The sequence below is a fragment of the Telopea speciosissima genome, chromosome 6, assembly GCF_018873765.1.
Source record: "Telopea speciosissima isolate NSW1024214 ecotype Mountain lineage chromosome 6, Tspe_v1, whole genome shotgun sequence".
Lineage (NCBI taxonomy): Eukaryota > Viridiplantae > Streptophyta > Magnoliopsida > Proteales > Proteaceae > Telopea > Telopea speciosissima.
Window position 1 is genome coordinate 6,056,266 of NC_057921.1, and position 13,476 is coordinate 6,069,741.

General features: G+C 59.2%; 1 pseudogene; it reads right to left on the reverse strand.

Annotated features, from left to right (window-relative positions):
* Positions 1–3,202: 3,202 nt before the first annotated feature.
* Positions 3,203–6,522, reverse strand: LOC122666459 (annotated as a pseudogene).
* Between the last annotated feature and the right edge of the window lie 6,954 nt (positions 6,523–13,476).

Here is a 13,476-nt window from a genome sequence, read left to right on the forward strand (position 1 = left end):
TGCATAGCGCTGCTGCACCGCGGCGCGCTATTTGCCTCACGTGGCTGTACCCGGCCACAGCGCCATCCGTGGCGTGGCTGCCCGCGGCGCGCGAGGTTGGCGGCAGCAGGCTGCCCCACGGCGCAGCGCACGTCGCGCTAGCGCGCTGCGCCGCAGTCGCGCAGTTGCCTAGCGTGGCTGCCCCCGCGCGCCGTGCTGCTAGGCGCGGCTGCGCCGCGGCGCGCGAGTTGCCTAACGTGGCTGCCCCCGGCGCGCGTGCGCTGGCGTGGCTGCCCGCTGCGCCCGCGCGTTGCCTAATGCGGCTGCACTGCGGCGGCGCGCGCCAGGCTAAGCGTGCCTGCACCACGCCGCACATATTTGCCTAATGTGGCTGCCCGCGGCGCTTATCTGCTTCGGCGTGGCTGCATCCACGGTGCGCTGCGATGCCCAACCGGCTAAACCACGGCGCTGGGGCTGCACGGCTGGCTACGCCACGGCCCGCGATGCCCAACATAGCGCACCCCGGCCATAAGGCTGCACCGCGTGGCTGCACCGTAGCCGCATGGCCGCCATGGGTGGCTACTCTACCGCGCAGAGGTGCCGAGATGGGACCAACGTGCCTTCGGCCGGTTTTCTCGTGTGTAATGGTCTTATTATGCCGCCATTGCCCGCGCGCATGCCCGTGTGCAGCGCCCGGGTGCCCATCCGTGCCACCCAGCCAAGGTAGCCCCCCCTCCCCTCGAGGTAGCTCTTAAGCTTTTTGCACTTTTCCAAGGAGGGACATGGCCCCCCGAAAAGTCATCTTGGCTATTTCTTGAGCTACAAACATCATATGGTTATGAAAATTGGTAGGAAATTAGAAAATTCAAAGGAACATTTTAAAAAAATTTCATTAATTTCTCATTTATATATATTTTTTATTAATTTTTTAGTATTAAAAAATCAATAAATTCAAAATATCGTGAAAAATCCATCGTGTTGAATTTTTGTACAAAATCAATTTCAAAAGGCTTAGCTAAATGCATAGAATGTCTTGGCAAGAGTTGGATCACTTCAACTTTGTTTACTATTTTTTATAATATTTTTTGTAGAAGATCATAAAAATTCATCGATAAGTCATATTGGTCTATTTGTTGAGCTATAAACATCACATGGTTATGAAAATTGGTAGGAAATTAGTGAAAATTGAAAGGAACATTTAAAAAAATATATCATTAATTTATCATTTATATTTATTTGTTTATTAAATTTCATGTATAAAATATCTAAAAGAGCGTTGAAAAATCCATTTTGTTGAATTTTTCACAAAACCAACTTCGGATGGCTTAGATAAATGCATAGAATGTCTTGCCAAGAGTTGGGTCACTTCAATTTCGTTTACTATTTTTTATAATTATTTATTGAAGCAAGCATAAAGAATTCGTCGATATTAATAATGCGACTTTCAAGTCCCTAAAATTTACAATTCCCCGTGTCCATCAAGTAAATGATTAAAAGCAATTTCCAAACCAATGGGATGTTTTGCCCGAGGGAGTATAGGATCCGTATTACGTTGTGCGGGCATGGCCGCGCCCGGCGCGCGCTGTGTGCATCATGAGCCGGCCCGAAGGCTCAAATTGTGCATCATAACCTCATTTGCATACAGGCATTGCAAATTGTGTGTGGGGGCCGGTGCCGGCCATGCGGGCCCGTGCGGCCATGTTGGGCAACCTTGTGCGGCGGTGTGCCATGGTGGGCGGCCTTGTGCTAGGCGGTGTGCCATGGTGGGCGCCGATGTGCGGCGGTGTGCCATGGTGGGCGGCCTTGTGCTGGCGGTGTGCCCGCGGTGGGCGGCGGTGTGCGGGCGGTGCGCCCGCGGTGGGCGGCGATGTGCGGCGGTGTCCCATGGTGGGCGCCGGTGTGCGGCGGTGTGCCATGGTGGGGGGCGGTGTGCGGGCGGTGTGCCATGGTGGGCGGCGAGTGTGCGGGCGGTGGGCCATGGTGGGCGGCGATGTGCGGGCGGTGCGCCATGGTGGGCGGCCTTGTGCGGGGAGTGGGCATGGTGGGCGGCAATGTGCGGGCGGTAGGCCATGGTGGGCGGCGATGTGCGGGCGATGGCGCCATGGTGGGCAGCATGTGCGGGGCGATGCGCCATGGTGGGCGGCGTGTCGCGCGGCGTGCCGGGAAGCGCGAGGGCGTGCCATGGTGGGCGGCGATGTGCGGGGCGGCGTGCCATGGTGGCGGCGATGTGCGGGGCGTGTGCCATGGTGGGCGGCGATGTGCAGGCCGCCAGTTTGTCATGGTGGGCGGCGTGTGCGCGGCGTGTGCCATGGTGGGCGGCGATGTGCGCGGAGTGGGCCATGGTGGGCGGCGATGTGCGGGCGTGCGCCATGGTGGGCGGCGATGTGCGGCGGCGTGCCATGGTGGGCGGCGATGTGCGGGCGATGGGCCATGGTGGGCGGCATGTGCAGGCGTGCGCCATGGGGGCGCCTTGTGCGGGCGTGCCGGCCAGGTGTGCGGCCGGTCGCGGCGTGCCATGGTGGGCGGCGTTGTGCCGGCGGTGTGCCATGGTGGGGCGCGATGTGCGGGCGTGGGCGGTGTGCCATGGTGGGCGCGATGTGCGCGGAGTGGGCCATGGTGGGCGGCGATGTGCGGGCGGTGTGGGCCGGATGTGCGGGCGTGTGCCATGGTGGGCAGCGATGTGCCATGTAGTAGTCGGTGCGGGCATGCTAAGCCGCGATGTGCGGGCATCTTTGGGCGGCGATGTCTGCAGCCCGTGCGGCCATGTTGGCGGCAACCTTGTGCTTGCCATGTTGGGTGGTTGCGGTTCGCCGATCTTGGCCTGTGCCTGTGCCGTGTGCCGGTGCCGGCCGTGCCGGTGCCTTGTGCCTGTGCCTTGTGCCTTGTGCGTTGTGCTTCTTGTGCGGGCGTGCGTGCGTGCGTGCGTGCGTTGTGTTGTGCGTGGCTGGTGCCCCCGGGTAGTAGGGCCTAGCTAGCTAGGGCGGCCGTCTGTTTGGTGCATTTAATTTTTGGCCGACACTTGGGGCCGCCCGCGGTCTACAACCTGTCTTTGTGGCACCCCAGGTTGATGAGATCGAACCGGGCGCGTGCGGCCGCACTAAGGCACCGCAACCGGCAGGGGCCACGCGGTAAGGCCGCGTAGCGTGGGGTCATGTCTATAGTTGCGATGCCCTGGCCTCGGTGTGCGGGATAGGGTTGTAAAAAGGTTGGGTTGGGGAAGGGGGGCGATCGATGCGACCAGGGCTGAATCTCGGTGGATCGTGGCGGCAAGGCCACTCTGCCCCGTACAATGCCCCTTCGGCGTATTTAAGTCGTCGTGCGCAGGTTCTACCCGTCGCCCGGCAGGTGCGCTTCAAGGCGGCCCCCGCGCAACGCGTCCGTCGCGGGGCTTGGCCGGCGACGCGTGCCTGCGGGAGCCGGAGGCCCCTCTCTGCCGGTCGGCAAGCGGGCGCAGGCGCATGCGTCGCTTCTTTAGCTGGATTACGACTTAAGGCGTTCGGTCATGTCCGGCCCGCGGTAGCCGGCGCCGCGGCTTTTCAGCCAAGCGCGATGACCAATTGTGTGAATCCGGTTCCTCTCGTACTAGGTTGAATTACTATCGCGCCGGTCATCGGTGGGGTAAAACTAACTTTGTCTCCTGACGGTCTAAGCCCGCTCCGTTCCCTATTGGTGGGTGAACAATCCAACACTTGGCGGGTGCCGCCGCAATGATAGGAAGGCCGACATCGAAGGATCAAAAAGCAGCGTCGCTATGAGCGGCTTGGCTGCCACAAGCCGGTTATCCCACTGTGGTAGCTTTTGCGGCACCTCTAGCTTCAAATTCCGAAGGTCTAAAGGATCGATAGGCCGCGCTTTCCGCGGTTCGTATTGTCCGGAAATCAGAATCAAGCGAGCTTTTACCCTGGTTCCACGAGATTTCGTTCTCGTTGAGCTCATCTTAGGACGCTGCGTTATCTTTTAGCGGTGTGCCCCCCTGGCCAAACTCCCCACGACAATGTCCTCCGCCCGAATTGGCCCTACCGGGCCGGGCCTTAGGTCCAAAAGGAGGCGTAGCCCGCCTCCAGGCTCACGGGGTAAGTAAAATAACGTTAAAAGTAGTGGTATTTCACTTTTGCCCGAGGCTCCCACTTATCCTACACCTCTCAAGTCATTTCACAAAGTCGGACTAGAGTCAAGCTCGCGGTCTTCTTTCCCCCGCCAGTTACGCCGGCCCGTTCCCTTGGTGCGTGGTTTTGGTTGGATAGTAAGCCGGGGCGGTGGAATCTCGTTAATCCATTCATGCGCGTCACTAATTAGATGGCCAGGCATTTGGCTACCTTAAGGAGTCATAGTTACTCCGCCGTTTACCCGCGCTTGGTTGAATTTCTTCACTTTGACATTGAGCCTAGCGGAAATCACATTGCGTGAGCATCCGCGGGGCCATCGCAATGCTTTGTTTTAATTAAGCGTCGGATTCCCCTTGTCCGTGCCGGTTCAGTCGGCCGTTCGGCGCCGGAAGGCCCCAGGGCCGGCCGTTCCCATCCGATCCCCGGCCGGCGCGGCCCGCCGTCCCGCTCTCCCCGCGGGCGGCTCAGCCGATCCCGCCGCGGCCGGCGAGTTCGGGGCCCGGGACCCCGTGCCCGCCCTCGAGCCAATCCTTTTCCCGGGGTTCCGGTCCATTTTGCCGACTTCCCTTGCCTACATTGTTCCATCGACCAGGCTGTTCACCTTGGGGCCGATGCGGTTATGGTACGGCCGGGCGTGGTCGGCCTCGGTCCTCCGGATTTTCAGGGCCGCCGGCCTGCCGGACGCCGCGCGGCGTGCGGTGCTCTTCCGGCTGGCCTGGACCCTACCTCCAGTGAGCCGTTCCCAGGTGGGCGGGCGTTAGGCCGAAGTAACTCTTCCCGAGGCCCCGCCGGCGTCTCCGGACTTCCTAGCGTTGCCGTCGGCCGCCCCGTCCAGTTCCGGGTTTCAGCCCGATTCCCTTCCGGACGCGGCGTGCGTACGCTCTCTGGCGGGCTTCCCCGTCCCTTAGGATCGACTAACCCATGTGCAAGTGCCGTTCACATGGAACCTTTCCCCCTCTTCGGCCTTCAAAGTTCTCATTTGAATATTTGCTACTACCGCCAAGATCTGCGCCGAGCGGCCGCTCCGCCCAGGCCTCGCCCCCAGGTTTTCGGCGACCGCCGCGCCCTCCCTACTCATCAGGCCCGGCGGTTGCCCCGGCGGCAGGTATAGGTTGCGCGCGCGCAGCTCCCATTTTCGGGGCTAGTTGATTCGGCGGTGAGTTGTTACACACTCCTTAGCGGGTTTCGACTTCCATGGCCGCCGTCTCTTTGTCTTAGTCGACCAACACCCTTTGTGGGTTCTAGGTTAGCGCGCCAATCCGGCGCCGTAGCCCGGCTTCCGGTTCATCCCGCATCGCCCAGTTACGCTTACCAAAAATGGCCCGCTTGGAGCTCTCGATTCCGTGGCGCGGCTCAGCAAGCGGCCGCGCCGTCCTACCTATTTAAAGTTTGGAGTAGGTCGGGGCGTTGCGCCCCGATGCCTCTAATCTTGGCTTTACCCGGTAGAACTCGCCGCGGGCTCCGGCTATCCGAGGGGGGCCGGGGGCCGGCTACTAGGCGGTTCGATTAGTCTTTCGCCCCTATACCCCAGTCGGGCAGGCATTTGCCGTCGGTATCGGCTGCGGGCCTCCACGAGTTTCCTGCGGCTTCGCCCCCGCTCAGGCTAGTTCACCATCTTTCGGGTCCCGGCGGTATGCTCTCACTCGAACCCTTCTCCGGAAGATCAAGGTCGGTCGGCGGTGCGGCCCCGGGGGATCCCGCCGGTCAGCTTCCTTGCGCCTTACGGGTTTTACTAGCCCGTTGGCTCGCCCATGTCGACTCCTTGGTCCGTGTTTCAAGGCGGGTCGAATGGGGAGCCCGGCGCGGCCGTGCCAGGCATGCGGTTGCCTAGTGGCGCGCCATGAAGCGCCGCGCTGCCTACCGCGATCGTGGCGGCGGCGTCTCCGCGGGCATACGCGACAACCCGGGCTTGGGGCGCCGCCGCAATCCGCTCGGTCCACACCTCGAGTCGGCGGCGAGCCGGTGCCGTGCGCCGTTCCGCATCCGGCCGAGCGCGCCGCCGGCCCCCATCCGCTTCCCTCCCGGCAATTTCAAGCACTCTTTGACTCTCTTTTCAAAGTCCTTTTCATCTTTCCCTCGCGGTACTTGTTCGCTATCGGTCTCTCGCCCATATTTAGCCTTGGGCGGGATTTACCGCCCGATTGGGGCTGCATTCCCCAAACAACCCGACTCGCCGGCGGCGCCTCGTGGTGCGGCAGGGTCCCGGCACGGCAGGGCTCTCACCCTCTCCGGCGCCCCCTTCCCCGGGGACTTAGGCCCGGTCCGCCCGCCGGGGCGCTTCTACGGACTACGATTCGGGCGGCCAGGCCGTCCGGTTCTCAGGCCAGGCTCTTCCCGGTTCGCTCGCCGTTACTAGGGGAATCCTCGTAAGTTTCTTCTCCTCCAGCTTATTGATATGCTTAAACTCGGCGGGTAGCCCCCCCCTTGACCCGGGTCGCGGTCGCGTGTCACGAGACAGCGCCTTTACAGGGTTACAGAGCCCGGCGTATGGACTAAACGCGCCCTGGCGTCCAGGACTAAATGGCAAAGTGGCTTCAACCACCACTCGTCGTGGCCCTCGCCGCCCCAGGGGCTCTTTCCTTTGGACCGGCCGTACTCCCAAAGGCGGGCGCAGGGGCCAAACTCCGCCGCCGCCTCGGCCACCACAAGGCCAGGCGGGCAGGCAGCCGCGATGCGTGGCGCCCGAGCGGCGTGCCCCTCGGCTGATGGCCTAGGGCGCGACTTGCGTTCAAGGCTTCGATGGTTCGCAGGATTACGCAATTCACACCAAGTATCGCATTTCGCTCCGTTCTTCGTCGATGCAGGCCAAGATATCCGTTTGCGGTCGTTCGTGATATTCGGTTCAAGACAATCACATCACGCCAAGGTACGATGGCCGCCCATTCCGTTGTGAATTCCTTGGCGCCGCCGCCCTTGTTGTGTTTGGGTCAATGCCGCGGATGCCCGTGGACCCGACCTTACAAGGGTCAGGAGGAAGGGGCTCACCCCCCCTCCACACCCTTCCCCCTTTGATCATATGATGCGACATGTTCGCGGGTCTATCTCTGGCTGGCGGTATCGGCAATGATCCTTCCGCGGGTTCGCCCCACGGAAGCCTTGTTCCGACTTCTCCTTCCTCTAAATGATAAGGTTCGGTGGACTTCTCGCGGCGTCGTCGCGGCGGCCGCCCGCGCGTCGCCGCGTCCGAGCACTTCGCCGGACCATTCAATCGGTAGGAGCGGCGGCGGGGTGTACAAAGGGCAAGGGCGTAGTCAACAGCGGCTGATGACTCCGCTTACTAGGAATTCCTCGTTGAAGACCAACAATTGCAATGATCTATCCCCATCACGATGAAATTTTCAAAGATTACCGGGCGGCGTCGGCCAAGGCTATAGACTCGTTGAATACATCAGTGTAGCGCGCGTGCGGCCCAGAACATCTAAGGGCATCCGGCCTGTTATTGCCTCAAACTTCCGTGGCCTAAGCGGCCATAGTCCCTCTAAGAGGCCAGCCGTGGGGGTACCTCCACATAGCTAGTTAGCAGTGAGGTCTCGTTCGTTAGCGATTAGCCGGCAAATCGCTCCACCAACTAACGGCCATGCACCACCACCCATAGAATCAGAAAGAGCTCTCGGTCTGTCAATCCTTACTATTTGGCGGGCCGGTAAGTTTCCCCGTGTTGGGTCAAATTAAGCCGCGGCTCCACTCCTAGATGGTGCCCTTCCGTCAATTCCTTTAAGTTTCGGCCTTGCGACCATACTCCCCCCGGAACCCAAAAACTTTGATTTCTCATAAGGTGCCCGGCGGAGTCCTAAAAGCAACATCCGCCGATCCCAGTCGGCATCGTTTATGGTTGAGACTAGGCCGGTATCCGTCGTCTTCGAGCCCCCAACTTTCGTTCTTGATTAATGAAAACATCCTTGGCAAATGCTTTCCGCGGTGGTTCGTCTTTCATAAATCCAAGAATTTCACCTCCGACTATGAAATCTGAATGCCCCCACTGTCCTGTTAATCATTACTCCGATCCAGAAGGCCGCGCAATGGGGCCGAAATCCTATGATGTTATCCCATGCTAATGTATGTATCTGGCGTAGGCTTGCTTTGAGCACTCTAATTTCTTCATGTGGCGCGCCGGGGCCGGCCCGGCCAATAGGCCGGGCGTATCGCCCGGCCGAGGACAAGGCGGCCGGTACACGCCATGGGCGGACCGATCGGCCCATCCCAAAGTCCAACTACGAGCTTTTTAAGCGCAGCAACTTAAATATACGCTATTGGGCTGGAATTACCTGCTCCGGCCCGGACTTGCCCTCCAATGGATCCTCGTTAAGGGTTTAGATTGTACTCATTCCAATTACCGGACTCGAAGGCCCGGTATTGGGATTATTGTCACTACCTCCCCGTGTCGGGATTGGGTAATTTGCGCTCTGCTGCCTTCCTTGGATGTGGTAGCCGTTTCTCGGGCTCCCTCTCCGGAATCGAACCCTAATTCTCCGTCACCCGTCACCACCATAGTAGGCCACTATCCTACCGTCGAAGTTGATAGGGCAGAAATTTGAATGATGCGTCGCCAGCACAAAGGCCATGCGATCCGTCGAGTTATCATGAATCATCGAGCGGGCCAAGCCGCGTCGACCTTTTATCTAATAAATGCATCCCTTCCAAAAGTCGGGTTTGGTGCCGTATTAGCTCTAGAATTACTACGGTTATCCGGTAGCAAATACCATCAAACAAACTATAAGCCGGTTTAATGGGCCATTCGCGGTTTCCGGTCCGATTAGTTCATACTTACACATGCATGGCTTAATCTTTGAGACAAGCATATGACTCGGCAGGATCAGCCAGGTAGCTTCCTTCTTGATGCCAATACCGCATGAAGAGCATCCCCCCAATTGCATTGGATGATGTCGATCATGCGACATGGCGTCTATCTTTTTCTTGTGCGCGAATCGCGGCCCGAGGACACAAGAGAACTCACATCCACTTGGCCATGAAATGTCCCACATCCTAGAGAACCGCCTGCACATTCACCATAACCTCGAAAGGCATGGTAATACATGCACCGCATTGGGAGGCCACCTCACACCACCACAAGGGCAGGCAAGGGCGAATGAGAATCAAGGGACTATTTCTTTCCATCCAGGCTAGGTAAGCGGCCCAGGAACCTTGTCATGCGACCCCAGGCCCTAACGGCCCAAATCACAACCCACGTATCGTGCTTAGTGGTTCAATAGCCATGCAAAGGCCCACTATCACAAGAAAGCCCAAAGCCACTCACATGCATCCGTCCACAATCAAGAAATGGCCCGCCCGACCAACTTTTAGAAGGAATGGTAAAGACCAATGCTTGAAGGCCCGGCTTAGCATGAAAGGCGGTTGTTTTCCCCGCGGCAACAATCGACAGGGTAACAAATCGTATGCATGGTATTTTGAAGATTATGAAAATATTGTTTTGTTGTGCGATTCAGCAAAACCCCGTCAAAAGTCGGCCCCGTGAGGCGCCGCTTGCGGCGCAGCCAGGGGCGCAAATAGGTCCAAGCTCCCACCTAGGCCATTACCTCACCCTGGGCCGGCAATCAGCCAAGGTAGCGCAAAGCCCCATTGGAAGGCAACACATCGTTATGCATCATGGTGTTTTTGAAAAACATGCAACATCGCTTTGTGGTCTTATTTGACAAAACCCCGTCAAAAGTCGGGCCCGTGTGGCCGGCTTGTGGCGGAGCGGCCAGGGGCCCAAATAGGTCAAAGCCCCCCCCACCCACCTTGCGGCCGGGCGAAGGACACAAATAGGTCCAACCCCCACCTAGGCCATCACCTCACCCTGGGCCGACAATCGGCCAAGGTAGCGCCAAAACCCCCCCCTGGAAGGCAACACATCGTTATGCATCAGGTTGTTTTGAAAAACATGACGCATGCTTGTGGTCTTATTTGACAAAACCCCGTCAAAAGTCGGGCCACGGTAAGGCCTTGCTTGTGGCAAGGCCGAGGGGACCCAAATAGGTCCAAGCCCCCCACCCACCTTGCGGCCGGCCGAAGGACACAAATAGGTCCAACCCCCACCTAGGCCATCACCTCACCCTGGGCCGACAATCGGCCAAGGTAGCGCCAAACCCCCACTAGAAGGCGCACATCGTTATGCATCGGGTTGTTTTGAAAAACTGCATGCCTCGCTGTGGTCTTATTTGACAAAACCCCGTCAAAAGTCGGGCCCGTGTGAGGCCTTTGCTTGTGGCGAGAGCCAGGGGCCCAAATAGGTTTCAAGCCCCCCCCCACCTTGCGGCCCGGCCGAAGGACACAAATAGGTCCAACCCCCACCTAGGCCATCACCTCACCCTGGGCCGGCAATCGGCCAAGGTAGCGCAAACCCCCCCTTAGAAGGCAGCACATCGTTATGCATCAGGTTGTTTTGAAAAACATGCGACATCGCCTATGGTGCGATTTGATAAAACCCCGTCAAAAGTCGGGCCCCGTGAGGCCTTTGCTTGTGGCAAGAGCCCAGGGGACCCAAATAGGTCCAAGCCCCCACCCACCTTGCGGCCTGAGCCAAGGACACAAATAGGTCCAAGCCCCCACCTAGGCCATCACCTCACCCTGGGCCAACAATCGGCCAAGGTAGCAACAAATCATCGCGGGAGGCGGACATTGGGGGGGGGGGGGGGCCGGCGGCGGGTCCGCCATATGCGAGTGCCAAGGCTGCCCCTCAAGGATGCCCAGCGTGGCTGCACCCGGCGCCATTTGGCTTACGTGAGCGCTCCCCGGCGCCGAGTTGCCTAGCGCGGCTGCGCCGCGGTGCCATCGGCCTAACGTGGCTGCACCGCAGCGCGCTTTGGCTAACATGGCTGCCCACGGCGCGCAAGTTGCATAGTGGCTGCTGCTGCTGCGCCGCGGCGCGCTATTTGCCTCACGTGGCTGTACCGCGGCGCGCGTCCCGGTGGCGTGGCTGCGCCGCGGCGCCGGTTTGGCTAGCAGAGGCTGCCCCACGGCGCGCGTCGCTAGCGGCTGCTGCCCTTGCGCACAAAGTTGCCTAGCGTGGCTGCCCCCCCCCCCCTGCGGCGCGGCTGCACCGCGGCGCGCGAAGTTGCCCTAACGTGGCTGCCCCCCGGCGCGCGTCTGCTGGCGTGGCTGCCCACCGCGCAGGCCGAAGTTGCCTAATGCGGCTGCGGCGCACGCGCGCGCCAGGCTAGCGTGCGCCATGCACCGCCACATTATGTGCCTAATGTGGCTGCCCGCGGCGCGCATCTGCTCGGCGTGGCTGCATCCACGAGTGCCGCGATGCCCAACCGGCTAAACCACGGCGCTGAGGCTGCACGGCAGATGGGATGCCCAACAACGTGCGCTGAGGCTGCACCGCGTTTTCTCGTGTGTAATGGTCTTGTATGCAACGTGCCATCTGCCCTCGTGTGTAATGGTCTTATTATGCCGCCATTGCCCACGCGCATGCCCGTGTGCAGCGCCGGGTGCCCATCACGTGCCACCCAGCCAAGGTAGCCACCCCCACCTCCTGAAGTAGCTCTTAAGCTTTTGCACTTTTCCGAGAAGGAGACTGACCCCCAGAAAAGTCATGCTTTGGGCTATTTCTTGAGCTACAAACATCCATATGGTTTATGAAAATTGGTAGGAAATTAGAGAAAATTCAAGGAACATTTAAAAAAAAATTTCATTAATTTCTCATTTATATATATTTTTTATTAATTTTTTTAGTATTAAAAAATCAATAAATTCAAAATATCGTGAAAAATCCATGCGTGTTGAATTTTTGTACAAAATCAATTTCAAAAGGCTTAGCTAAATGCATAGAATGTCACGGCAAGAGTTGGATCTTCAACTGTGTTTGCTATTTTTTATAAATCTTTTGTAGAAGATCATAAAAATTCATCGATAAGTCATATTGGTCTATTTGTTGAGCTATAAACACATCACATAGTTATGAAAATTGGTAGGAAATTGAGTGAAAATTGAAAGGAACACATTTAAAAAAATATGTCATTAATTTGTCGTTTATATTTTATTTGTTTATTAAATTTCATGTATAAAATATCCAAAAGAAATAGCGTAGAAAAATCCATTTTGTTGAATTTTCCCACCAAACCAACTTCAGGATAGCTTAGATAAATGCATAGAGATGTCTTTTGCCAAGAGTTGGGTCACTTCAATTTCGTTTACTATTTTTTATAATTATTTATTGAAGCGAGCATAAAGAATTCGTCGATATTAATAATGCGACTTTCAAGTCCCTAAAATTTACAAATATACCCTGGGTCCATCAAGTAAATGATTAAAAGCAATTTCCAAACCAATGGGATGTTTTGCCTGAGGGAATATAGGATCCGTATTACGTTGTGCGGGCATGGCCCGCCCGGCGCGCGCTGTGTGCATCATGAGCCGGCCCAAGGCTCAAATTGTGCATCATAACCTCATTTGCATACGAGGCATTGCAAATTGTGTGTGCGGTGCAGTGCCGGCCATGCGGGGCGGTGCGGCCATGTTGGGCAACCTTGTGCGGCGGTGTGCCATGGTGGGCGGCCTTGTGCTAGGCGTGTGCCATGGTGGGCGCCGATGTGCGGCGGTGTGCCATGGTGGGCGGCCTTGTGCTAGGCGGTGTGCCCGCGGTGGGCGGCGATGTGCGGGCGGGTGCGCCGCGGTGGGCGGCGATGTGCGGCGGTGTCCCATGGTGGGCGCCGATGTGCGCGGCGTGTGCCTGGTGGGCGGCGTGTGCGGGCGTGTGCCATGGTGGGGGCGATGTGCGGGGCGGTGGGCCATGGTGGGCGGCTGTGCGGGCGGGTGCGCCATGGTGGGCGGCCCTGTGTGCAGGGAGGTGGGCATGGTGGGCGGCGGTGTGCGGGGGGTGGCCGGGTGGGCGGCGGGAGGGGGGGGGCGGGGGCGAGTGCGGGGCGGGGCGCCTGGTGGGCGGCGATGTGCGGGCGGTGCGCCATGGTGGGCGGCGATGTGCGGGCGGCGCGCCATGGTGGGCGGCATGTGCGCGGCGTGCGTGCCTGGTGGGCGGCGTGTGCAGGGCGGCGTGCCATGGTGGGCGGCGATGTGCGGGGCGGTGTGCCATGGTGGGCGGCGATGTGCGCGGCTTTGTCATGGTGGGCGGCGATGTGCGCGGCGGTGTGCCATGGTGGGCGGCGTGTGCGCGGGTGGGCCATGGTGGGCGGCGTGTGCAGGCGCGTGCGCCATGGTGGCGGGCGATGTGCGGCGGCGTGCCATGGTGGGCGGCATGTGCCGGGCCGTGGGCCATGGTGGGCGGCGGTGTGCGGGCGATGCGCCATGGTGTGCGGCCTGTTGCGCGGCGGCGTGCCATGGTGGGCGGCGATGTGCGGGCGTGTGCCATGGTGGGCGGCGATGTGCGGGCGGTGTGCCATGGTGGGCGGCGGTGTGCGCGGGTGGGCCATGGTGGCCCGCGATGTGCGGG